Source organism: Vombatus ursinus, unplaced genomic scaffold, assembly GCF_900497805.2.
Source record: "Vombatus ursinus unplaced genomic scaffold, bare-nosed wombat genome assembly UNPS02010320.1, whole genome shotgun sequence".
NCBI classification, from domain to species: domain Eukaryota; kingdom Metazoa; phylum Chordata; class Mammalia; order Diprotodontia; family Vombatidae; genus Vombatus; species Vombatus ursinus.
Genome location: NW_020950098.1, coordinates 6,512,572 through 6,525,616, shown reverse-complemented (window position 1 = coordinate 6,525,616; position 13,045 = coordinate 6,512,572). Strand labels below are relative to the sequence as shown.

The 13,045-nt window shown below is 36.6% G+C and overlaps 1 pseudogene; it reads left to right on the top strand.

The window, feature by feature from the left end:
- The first annotated feature begins 9,326 nt into the window (after positions 1-9,326).
- On the top strand, positions 9,327-10,759 carry LOC114037353 (annotated as a pseudogene).
- The last annotated feature ends 2,286 nt before the right edge of the window (positions 10,760-13,045 follow it).

Here is a 13,045-nt window from a genome sequence, read left to right as displayed (position 1 = left end):
TTTGTGTGTTTGTTCATCATCTCTGATTGCACAATAATATTCTATCACAGTTATGTGTCACAGTTGGGTTAGCCATTCTTATTCCTACAGAATGGTGCTACCTACAAATATGTTTTGTTCCATACTAGACATTTCTTTCTATCTTTGACCAACCTGAAGTTTCTGCCTCTCAGATGTCTCTGGACATCTTAATCACTGTTGGCTTAATTCCAATTTTCTCTTCAAAATAGTTGGAATAATTCACAAAGTCACTGGCACTATATTAGTATGCCTGTCATTCCACAAAAACTGACATTGACTATTCCTGTTCTTTGTAATCAACCTCAGAATTGTTTTCATTTGCACTTCACTCATTATTTGATAATAGGAATGATCTTTCATGTAGTTGTTCTTAGTCTGAAATTCTTCCCATGAGAATTGTTTATTCATGTCCTTTGACTGCTTCCATTGGGAAATGGCTTTTGGAGTTCCAAAGTTGTGTTAGTTCCCCATATGTCTCGAATACTGCAGAAAGGTAATATTTTAATGTGTGAGAAAGCATCTGCTTTTTGAAAGAAACAGGTTATGGGGAAAGCATTTTAAAAATGGCTATTTGGAAATGATTCCATTGTTAGGTAATTCTCTTGCTAAAAATCATGTGTCACCTATAAAACTCTCACATCTGTACAGTTCAACTTGGAAACAGGAATTTTTAACCTCTTTAAAAAATCTTCTAAACAGGGGTAGCTAGGGGTAGAGTAGATAGAGCACTGGCCTTGGAGTCAGGAGGATTGGAATTCAAATCCGACCTCAGACACTTGACACTTACTAGCTGTATGACCCTGAGAAAGTCACTTAACCCCATTTCCTAGCCAAAAATAAATTAATTTTAAAAAATCTTCTAAACAAAGAGTTTCAGTGGGCTTTTAATCCACTTGTTAAAAATATAAAAATGTGATACCTTTAGATTAATTTTCAAGAATAACTGGTTGACATCTCTGTTTTTGTCTGTCTTGCTGACTCTATTTCTCCTGTTTTTTAAAGAAATGGGCTACATCAGCCTCCCACAGGTGGCATGGAAGGGAAATTGATCAATCCCATTGAGTCCTATTGAAATTATATTTAATTCATTAAAGATAAATGGTAGGCAGTCTAAGTTTTGGAGATTTCCAATGGAGCTAATTCCTAAACTTTTTTTCAATAACCAAGGAAGTTTATTAAGCAGGGGATGCTGCATGGATTGGACAGGTGAAATGTTGAATGTTTCCTAGAAAGCAAGCTCACTTTTGTAACTTTAAAGTTGCCCTTCTTTTTTTTCTTCTTTTCCTTATTGCAAACCCTGGGCACCCTATTTGTGAACCCAACGTACACAGCCAGCTTCTCTCCCTCTCAAGAAAATAATAACTAACATTTCTATATGGCTTTAAGGTCTGCAAAGGGCTTTATGCGTGTTATCTCATTCAATCCTCACAACAACCCTGGGAGCTAATGTTATTATTCTCCCCACTTTACAGATAAGGAAATTAAGGCTAAGAGAGGTTAAGTGACTTTTCCAAAGTTACAGAGCTTGTAAATATCTGAGACAAGATTTCAACCCAATCCTCTCTGATTCTAGGTCCAACATTCTATCTACTGCCCTGTGTAGGCAGGTGGTGAGTACATACAAGTCAGCCAACACAAGGAGTCTGCTTATAAGATTTTGAATTTGGACAAGAGTCAAAATGGAAATATTCTTGACTTTCACCAGGGCTTTTAAAGAATGGAACCTGAAGGTGCACTTGAAGCATCTGACTTTCTTGTGATTCTGACCTTTCAATGTACCTATATTTTAGTGGCTTACTTCCTCTGTTAAACAGGGATAGTAATAGCCACATTACCTGTCCTCCCAGGTTTACGGTGAGGATAGCTCTTTGAAAACTCAAAGTACCAAATATTCTGAGTTATTATGAGCAAAATCAGAAAATGCAGACCATCCCAAGTACGGGGAACAGAGGTTAAATTGCATTAGAGTTTTGTGCAGCATTATAACCACTGTAGCTCTTTTTGTGGTCACTTCTAAGTAAGAGTTACATCAAAATAGCTCACATTTACTTCACCCTTATACAAACATATTGAAAAGCACTGAGGCAATACATGAGTTACAAAGCTTATTCAGCTGGGGCTCTATCTCCAAAACATCATGAAAAAAGGAAAAATGGACCCATGGGTACAAAAATATTCATAGTTGTGCTCTACTTGCTGTGGCAAAAAACTGGGAATGTTATGTATTTCTAATAGTTGAAAGATGACTAAACTATTGTACATTCACATAGAGAGGTAGTGTGGTACAATGGATAGAGACCTGGCCTTGAAACCAGAAAGATCTGGGTTCAGGTCTTGCCTCTGATACCTCCTGGCTATGTGACCCCAGGTTAAGTTACTTGACTGCTCAATGGTCTAGGCAACTCTCTAAGACTGTAAGTTGTAAAGAAAGTACCAACATGCATTGACAGTGAGAGTTTTCTCATCTGAGCATTCCTTATATCAATTAAGTTATAAATCCAGCCCCTATCCCCCATGTTAATGTAGTAGAATATTATGGTGTTATAAAAATAATAAATATGATGCCAAATTTCTGCCATACTGCCTTCCAGTTTTCCCAACAATTTTTTTCAAATAATGAATTTTTATCCCAAAATCTTAAGTCTTTACACTTGTCAAATACAAGGTTACTATATGTATTTGATACTATCAATTGTAAGTCTACTCTGTTCCACTCATCTACCTTTCTATTTCTTAGCCAGGACCAGATAGTTTTAAATAATTACTGCCTTATAATATAGTTTAAGATCTGTTACCACTAACCCTCTGTCCTTTTCATTTTTTCCTTAGTTCCTTTGATGCTATTGACTTTTCTGTTCTTCCAAATGAATTTTGTTCTCATTTTTTTCTAATTCAGTAAAATAAATTTTTGGTTATTTATTTGGAAAGGCATTGTATATATAAATTAGTTTAGGTAAAACTGTCATTTTTATTATATTGGTCCTGCCTATCCATAAACAATTACTATTTATCCAATTATTTAAATCTTATTTTATTTGTATAAAAAGTTTTTTTTAAAATAGTTTTGCTTATATAGTTCCTGGGTTTATTTTGGCAGATGTACTCTCAGGTATTTTATATTGTTTGTAGTTACTTAGATATGAGATATCTCTTACTATCTCTTCTTGCAGAGTTTTGTTTGTGATATATAGGAATGATTTAATGGATTTACTTTATATCCTGTTATTTTGCTAAAATTATTAATTGTTTCAACTAACTTTGTAGTTGAGTCTTTGGGATTTTCCAAGTATATCACTTTATCATCTGCAAAAAGAGATGCTTTTATTACTTCATTTCCTATTCTGATTCCTTCTGTTTAGTTTTCTTCTCTTATTGCTATTGCTAGGATATTTAATACAATATTGAATAATATTGGGGACAGTTGGCATCCTTGTTTCATACCTGATCTTAATGGGAAGACTTCTCACTTATCCCTATTACAAATAATACTTGCTGATGGTTTTGGATGAATGCTTTTTATCAACTTAAGGAAAAAATCCACTTATCCTTATACTTCCAAGTGTTTTTTAATAGAAATGTACATTGAACTTTATCAAAAGCATGCAAGATCAAAATGGATACATGACCTAAAAAGAGATAGCACAAGAAAAATTGAAGAACATGGAACAGATCACTTATCAGATTTATGGATAGGTGAACAATTTATGAATAAAAGATAGAGAGCCGAGTAAGGTATAAAATGGATAATTTCGATTATGTTAAATTAAAACATCTATGTACAAATGAAACAAATGTAGCCAAGATCAGAAGCAAAGTAGAAAACTGGGGGGAAATTTTTATAGACAGTTTCTCAGATAAAGGCCTCATATCTCAAATATATAAAGAACTTTGTCAAATGTATAAGAATACGAGTCATTCCTCAATTGATAAATGGTCAAATGATATGAACAGGCAGTTTTAGATGAAGAAATCAAAACAATTTATAGTCATATGAAAAAATGTTCTAAATCATTATCGATTAGAGAAATGCAAATTAAAACAGCCTTGAGTTATCATTTTAGACCTATTAGACTGGCTAAAATGTTTGAAGTGGAAAGCAACAAATGTCAGAGGTAATGTGGAAAAATGATGACACTAATGCATTGTTGATGCAATTTTGACCTGATCCAACCATTTTGGAGAACAATATGGAATTATGCCCAAAGAGTTATTAAACTGTCTATACCCTTTGACCCAGCAATACCACTACTGGGTCTGTTTCCCAAGATGATTAGGGAAAAAGGAAAAGAACCTGTATGTTCTAAAATATTTATAGCAGCTCTCTTTGTGGTGGCAAAGAGCTAGAAATTGCAAGGTTGCCTGTTAATTGGGGAATAGCTGAACAAGTTGTGGGATGTAATACTACTGTGCCATAAGAGATGACTCATTGGTTTGAGAAAAACATGGATAAACTTGCGTGAAATAATGATGAACAAAATGAATAGAGCCAATAGAACATTGTATATAGTAACAACAGTATTGTTTCTGGAACAACTTGAGCACTTAAGTCATTTTGACTATTATAAATACTCAAATTAACTACTGAGGACATATGAAGAAAGATGCTATCTGCATCCAGAGAAAGAACTGATAAATAGAAGTATGTATAGAATGATTTTACACACACATACACCCACACCACACCCACACTCACACACACACACACACACACACACACATTTTTGTGTCTATGTTAGCCATCTAGGTACAGGGGGAGAAGGAAGAAAAAATGAGAAAAAAGGAATTTACATGATACTTTTATTATATATTTAAAAAGAATAGCAAGTTGTACATAATAGATTTGCAATTTCATGCACAATCATCTTTTTATTATGCTGTTATGGAAGGGCTTGCTTTATTCTAGAAATTAAAAATAAATGAAATTTAAAAATATGATGCATGCAAGAAAATACATAAAGCACAGTATCAAGTGATACAGATTAAAATTGACAGGACCCAAATGTCATAATACATACTGTCTGTCTGTCTGTCTGTCTGTATCTATCTATCTATCTATCTACCTATCTATGTCTAGGGAAAAAAGAAAGAAAGAAAGTAGGAAAATAGGGACAAAAGTGGCAAGACTTTTAGGAAGATCTGGTTGAGAACATAGAACAAAAACTTTTTTTTTTTTGCTGTTACTAAGGCATTTGGTTCTACCTCACTGAAAACTAAGGGACAAGATTTTACCCCTTTATTTGTATGCTTATTTGATTGTCTTTGGGGACTAGTGTTCAATTTATGTTACAGCTCACATTTACATAGAAGTGCTACCCTGGAGGTAGGAATGGCATTGAAGAAAACAAAGATGGGAAAAGCAGCTGGATTGGACCTATTTTACGCAGAGGAAACCTATGCTGAGGCAACACAACTTTGAGGAGCTGAGGGATCAATACTCAAGACATTTTAAGTTAGTAAGTCAATAGATTTTGTTAAGTGCCTGTTATGTGTTATACTCTTAACGTTCATTGGATTATGGATAAAACAAGGGAGTGCTAGAAAAACATCTACTTCATTGACTACATTAAAGTCTTTGTGTGGATCACAACAAAATGTTTCAAATTCTCAAAGAGATGGAAGTACCAGATCATCTTATTTGTCTCCTGTGGAATCTGTATGCAGGCCAAGAAGCAACAGTTAGAACTGAACATGAAACAACTGATTGATTTAAGATTGGAAAAGGAATAAGACAAGGTTGCATATTGTCACCTTATTTATTTAACTCATATGCAGAAATACAAAATGAGAAACACCAGGTTGGGTGTATCCAAAGCTGGAATTAAAGTTGCCAAAAGAAATATCAACAATCTCAGATGTGCAGATGACACTATTTTGATGGCAAAAAGTGAAAAGAAATTAAGAAGCCTCTTGATGAAGGTGAAAGAGGAGAGTGTAAAAGTTGGCTTGAAGCTTAACATCAAAAAACCTAAAATCTTGGCGATTGGTCCCATCACTTCCTGGCAAATAGAGGGAGAAGAAATGGAAGGAGTGTCATTTTATATTCTTGGGCTAAAAGATCACTGTAGACAGCAGCTACAGCCATGAGATTAAAAGACACTTTGTCCTTGGAAATTTGAACAGCATACTAAAAAGGAAAGGCATCACCTTGCCAACAAAGGTTTGTATAAAGCTATGGTTTTTCCAGTAGCGATGCATGGCTGTGAGAGCTGGGCTGTAAAGAAAGCTGAAAATGTCAGAATTGATGTTTTTAAATTGTGGTACTGGGGAAGACTTTTATGAGTCCCTTGTGCAGCAAGGAGATCAAATCAGTCAATACTTAAAGAAATTAGTTCAGGCTATTTATTGGAAGGTCAAATACTGAAGCTAAAGCTTAAATACTTTGGCCACATAATGAGAAGACAGGACTCATTGGAAAAGATACTGATATTGGGAAAGACTGAAGGCAAAAGGAAAAGAGGATGGCAGAGGAGGAGATGGATGGATAGTGTCATGGAAGCAATGAACACAGACTTTGACAGGAGATAGATTTGGGAGATAGTGGAGAATAGAAGGGCCTGGCATGTTATGGCCTTTGGAGTCATGAAGAGTTAGACATAATTGAACAACTGAACAACAACAAAATTACATACCAGGGCATGTGCTAAGCACCAATGATACCAAAAAAGGCAAAAGACAGTCCTTGCCCTCAAGGAGTTTACAGTCTAATGAAGGAGACAACAAACAAACAAATATATGACAGAAAGGCTTAAAATGCCAAATGGAGGATTTTGTATTTGATCATTGAGTTGATGGGGAGCCATTGGAGTTTATTGAGGAGGGGAGTGACTACTTGAGGAAGAGAAGATACCAAAGATATAAGGGGGGGAAAATCTCAAGCCTTATTTTTTAAGTTTTATTTTTTTTTAATTTATGGAATGAAATAATCATTTCTATAGCATAGTATAATAAAAAGATGATTGTACATGAAACTGAAAATTTATTGCATAAACTTGCTATTCCTCTTAAATATATAATAAAGTTATCATGTTAATTTCTTTTTTTTTTCTTCCTTCCTCCTCCAAACCCCAGAGATGGCTACCATGAGACACAAATAGGTGTGTGTGTGTGTGTGTGTGTACATATATATATATGTATATATATATATACTTATTCTATACACATTTCTATTTATCAGTTCTTTCTCCGGATGTAGATAGTATCTTCCTTCATATGTCCTTTATAGTTAATTTGGGTATTTATAGTAGTCACAATGACTTATTCTCTCAAAGTCATTCTTTAAACAATATTGCTGTTACTGTTTACAATGTTCTCTTGGTTCTGCTCATTTGACTCTTAATTATTTTGTGCAAGTCTTTCCAGGTTTTTCTAAGATCATTAAGCTCATCATTTCTTATAGCACAGTAGTATTCCATCACAATCCTGTATCACAACTTGTTCAACCATTCCCTAATTGATGGACATCCCTGCAATTTCCAGTTCTTTGCCACCACAAAGAGAGCTGTTATAAACATTTTAGAACATGTAGGTTCCTTTCCTTTTTCTCTAATCATCTTTGGAAAATAGTTACCAACCCATTTGACCTACTTTCTCACCTATACAAAATTTTTATGAGACTAAGCTACTCATACACCAAAGGCATCCCTGGTAAGACAATTCAGAGAGTTTAGCTAGGTTTTCACAAGTGGTATTCAGTAGACCATATCTTTACCACCACACAATTTACTGAAAGGTATACAAAATGCAAGAGTCCACTGTGTTTATTTTCTGTTGACTATGAAAATTTGATATAGAAAAAAATACCACATTTAAGAGTCTGTAGGTGCCAGAATTGTGTAAGATTCCTTGAAGGATATAATGAGAGAGATAACTTTGTTCAATGATTTTCCAAGATGTCAAACAGGGTGTCACACAGGGAGAGATGTATGCTCACTGAAGGGGTTTAACACTATCATGGAGGAGATCCAGCAGAGAGAACAGGTTAAAGAGGGATGCCCTGAGGAGGGTGAAGCCCTTCAGAAGCTCTTGCTTAATGATATCTTTGTTCTAATTGCATTAAGCTAGGAAACATTGAAGAGCCTTCAAAAGGAGATCCTTATTCATTCTAAGAACTTGACTTAAACATCCACACAGCAAAAACACAGTGTATGAAGGATGCTTATCATCTAGTGTTTGGATGGAGAAGTTACAGGGTTCATCCATCAGGATATACCATCTTGGACATGCACTGAAAATATACAGTGAGTTAGGCTGAGAATTGATCAGGAAGAAGAGTAGACCAGATGGCCTTCTGGGAATTGCCAAGTTTTTTCAATGACTTTGAGTTTCTCTCTGAGATTGAGGTCCATTAAAACAAAACAAAAACAACTTTTTCCCAGTGTGGTGGTCTGGTTAAGATTAATAGAACCCTATAGTTTCTGAAGAAATGATGACTACCCAAAGAACAATGGAGAGGCATTTGGTGTGAATAGGCTGTAATACACTACAAGTAGTGAATTACTAGTTTACACCTTGGAAATTGGCAAGTTGCTAAAAGCCAGTGCTTGATTTATTGTTTTGTTGATTGTCTAGACCAGGGGTGGGGAACCTGTGGCCTCTGCCTCAATGAGGCCTCCAGGCTGCAGGTTCCTCACTCCTGGTCTAGATTTAAGGAAGTGATAGAGAAGGTGTTATTAATACAGATTAAATTTAAAAATGTGTTATATATACTTTTTTTGGGGGGAAGTTGTTAACAATTTGGAAATTGTTAAACATTTGCTAGTACACCCTTGATTACATTATTGGTGGGAATATCCATGTCAGTGAGATCACAGATCCATTGGAGTATTCTCACACACACACATGTACACATTTTTTTTTAATAAAGGCATTTCTTTCTCCTTGAAATCATCCTCTTGCAGAAGAAATACCAGAGCTTAGAAATCCTTCACACAATATATTTTGTGGGTATTCCTTTATTTATCTTAGCAGTATAACAGAGGAATAGGCCAATGAGGGGTCACTCCTGAAGTATGCAGAGGGGATCCAAGTGTATATTTGGTGAGCCTGCTTCTGGAAGTCTGTGATGACATAGACTTCAGATCATGTACAAGTATGTGGTGATTATTTCCTGTCCACCTTATGAGTACTGAAGAAAAGGACTTTTGTTTGGTTGTTGAGGCAGAAACAAAAGTGCATATAAAATGCTCCAGTGGAGAAATTCTCTTTCTTTTCTTCCTGCTGGCTGTGAGGTAATAAGCATGACTTTGTGATCTCTGGAGGGCTGGTGAAGTGTCTCCTTTCCCCACACTGGGCTGGCCTCTGAGCACATGACCTTTTGGGCCAGTCTATGTCTACTATTAGGCTGCCTCCTTTTTGTATCTCCAGTGAGTTCTCTAAAGATTACAAGAGGTGCTGAAGAATGCAATCTTAATTTGCCTGCATGGGACCCAAGGGTAAACCCCAGTGATAGGTGCCATCTTATGCCTAAAATTACACCAGCATACCCACAACAGAATTCTACGTACAATGTGTCCATTTCTACATGGATGGTCATAGTTGAGGAGTTTAAACAAGGTCTTGCCATCACAGATGAAATTTTGCTGAGTAAGGCAGAGTGGTCCAGACTTTTTGAAGCTCCCAACTTCTTTCAAAAGTACAAGCATTATATTGTACTTCTAGCAAGTGCACCAACAGAAAAGCAGTGATTAGAATGGGTGGGTTTGGTGGAATCAAAAATCCGAATCCTGGTTGGAAGTTTGGAGAAGAATGAATTTATTATACTGGCTCATGTGAATCCTCAGTCATTTCCAGCACCCAAGGAAAACTCTGACAAGGAAGAATTTCATACAATGTGGGTGATTGGGTTAGTGTTTAAAAAAACAGAAAACTCTGAAAACCTCAATGTTGACCTTATATACGACATTCAATCTTTCACAGATACAGTTTATAGGCAAGCAATAAATAGCAAGATGTTTGAGATGAATATGAAAATTGCTGCAATGCATGTAAAAAGAAGCCAACTTCATCAACTCCTACCTAATCATATGCTTCAGAAAAAGAAAAGGCATTCATCAGAAGGTCGACTGACAGCTCTGAATGATAGCAGCCTAGACTTGTCTATGGATAGTGACAACAGCATGTCTGTGCCTTCTCCTACCAGTGCTATGAAGACCAGTCCATTGAATAGTTCTAGCAGCTCTCAGGGCAGAAACAGTCCTACTCCAGCTGTAACAGCAGCATGTGTGACTAACATCCAGGCGACTGAGGTTTCTGTGTCTCAAGTAAATTCCAGTGAAAGCTCAGGGAGTACCTCAAGTGAAAGAATTTCTCAAACTGCCACACAGCCAGCCATTTCTCCACCACCAAAGCCTACAGTCTCCAGAGCTGTTTCCTCAAAACGTCTGGTAAACCAACCACCAAGACCTTCAGGAATCACGACAGCAAAAGTACCTAATCCTATCGTAGGAGTCAAAAGGATATCTTCACCACATAAGAAGAAAATCTCAAGAAAACCAAAACAGAAGAGCAGGATGAGACAAGTGAAGATATCAACTGTCTTGATTTGATTGATCATGATAAACAGGAAACTAAGGAACAACTTATTACAGAAACAAGTACAACTCAATCTGAAATTCTTCAGACAGTGGCTCCTCTGTTGGCTGCTCAGAAAACATCCAGTACAGACCTTTCAGATATCCCTGCTCTCCCTGAAAATCCTATTCCTGTTATCAAGAATTCAATAGAACTGAGATTGAACTAGTAAAAACAACCTCAGGGGTCCATAAACAATATCTGCTAACTCAACCTGTTGTCTTCTAATGCTAAAAAGGAGAATGGAGGGTGCAAGACTAGACATGACTGAAAATGGATTTAGGTTTATCTGGTGAACCTCCCTTACTGGGCTAATCAGCACTTGATTGGAAGTCCAGAAAAATGTTTAGAGTTCTTTGTAGCATTAATTCTGGCTGCGCTCAAGGTGCCAATAAATGATCAGCAGCTCCAAGTAGTAATTGTCATATGAAAGAATAAATCACTAAATACACAAACTTGTAGAATAAGCCCTGGAAATGTAAACTGTTAGAGCACTTAAATGCTTCATTTAAACAAAAATATGAACTGTTTACTTAAAACGGCATTGAATAATCCTTTGCATATACTTTTGCTTATTTTACTCTTAATAAAAATGAACAGTACGAGGGGAAAAAAAAAAAGATTACAAGAGGTACCAGTGTGGCTCCATTGAGCAACCTGTGGGATTCAGACAAGAGTGAATTGACCCAGATGCCAAGAAACTGTGTCCCACTAGTAAGGGAATGACAATGTTCATCAGCAATTCCACATTTGAAAGAGAATTTGATGGGGGTGGCCATCATTTTAATTTTGAGTCCACTCTCCCATAGGCTGAGTTGGGAGAGGAGAGACTATTCCACCCCAGTTCAGAGTGGATGTGTTTATACTTCTGTCCTTGCTATATCTTCTCAGTAAACATTCCCTTGTAAAAGCTAATTGATGTTAATTGGTTAGATGATATTGAGGCACTCAACGATATTATCAAGATTACCACTAGAAGAAACTGCCACAACCTCTTGGAACTACTTTCTAGACTCTTTAGGGGGGACATGTAGCTACCTTCTGAAGAGCTGACTGATAGTATGAGTGGGAGTTTGGATAAGGACCTCTGGAGTCTATATAAAAACTGAAGATTCTGGAAGAAGAGATTTAGCTATGCAGAGGAGTTTTGGCATTTTGTTCAATATTTCACATACTGGAATATCTCTTACATGTATGTGATAGGCTGAAGAAGATGTATGACAGGCAGTCAGAGAAGGTATGTGTAGCATATCCTAAGAGTTCATTCTCCTATACCATAGTCACACTGAGGGTCAGATCTCTAGAAGGCAGCTGACTACTGTTCCCTTCAGGGTTCTAGGGATAACCTTGAGAGACTGGAGTTTCCAAAACTGTTTCTTATAAGCCCTCATCTTCCCTTGTTCAATTATGGACCTAATTCATTATCCTTCAGCATTTGTGCAAAAGGTATTTGGGTGTGCATGTATGTTTGAGGGGAGTAGCAGTGAAGGATAGGGGGAGTTATGTACATGTTGATAGATTAACTCTGTGGGTTGTCCATCCAACTGTGTTTCATAGTATGGACAACAAGCATTCTGTGTTCATTTGATTTTTCCTGTGTGGATAATTAAGCTAAACTCTCTAGTAGCTAAGGATTTCATTTAACGCATTCTGCAATTTTTCAGGACTTAATACAATCAATGTAATGTCATCTACAAACTGGAGCATCTAGCGAACCTTGTCATCTACAGGGAATCCTTTCTTGGCTTTTCTTATGTGTTGGATCTTCTCCGTGACAGTGGCAAACACCTTTGACAGTATATGTTTTCCTGTTTTATGCCTATTAATGATCAAGGCCAAAAATGTGCCTCCTATGCCAATATTGTGCAAGATTAAAGTTAATGACAATAACAACAACAGAGATGAACTTGTCAGACCTGTCAAATGATCCTGCCAAAATAGAAAATGTGGTTGAGCATTTCTTTATGAACCCATGTTGACTCAGTGACTTGGTGGTGACTTTAGTGACCAAAACTTCCTTTTCAGTGTTCATAAATCATCCATTTAATGTCATTTTGTCAGCAAAGTCAAGCTCATTGGTCAATGCCTGCTCTCTCCATTTTGTAAGTTATTAAAACTTTTACTGTTCTCTATTCTTGGGGCAACTGTTTCATTCTCTATAACTTTCCAAATATCACAAGCATATTAATAAACTCAGTATTCTGGGATATAGTTTACTCAGGCCACATAACTTGAACTCAATGTAGGTAGCTAGATACTCTCTCACCATCTTCTCACTTATCTTGGCTTTCAATTGTCTGTTAAGTGTATGGGTGTTCAAGAAGGACCAGCACCTCTGGTGTGAGGGCTTGCCAAGTCCCTTTCAAGGCTGCTCACCCACCTCTACTGTCTACCTGGCATCCAACTGTCACCTGTGACTCCAAGAATTTGTAGCATGTACAGTGGTCACACCCTG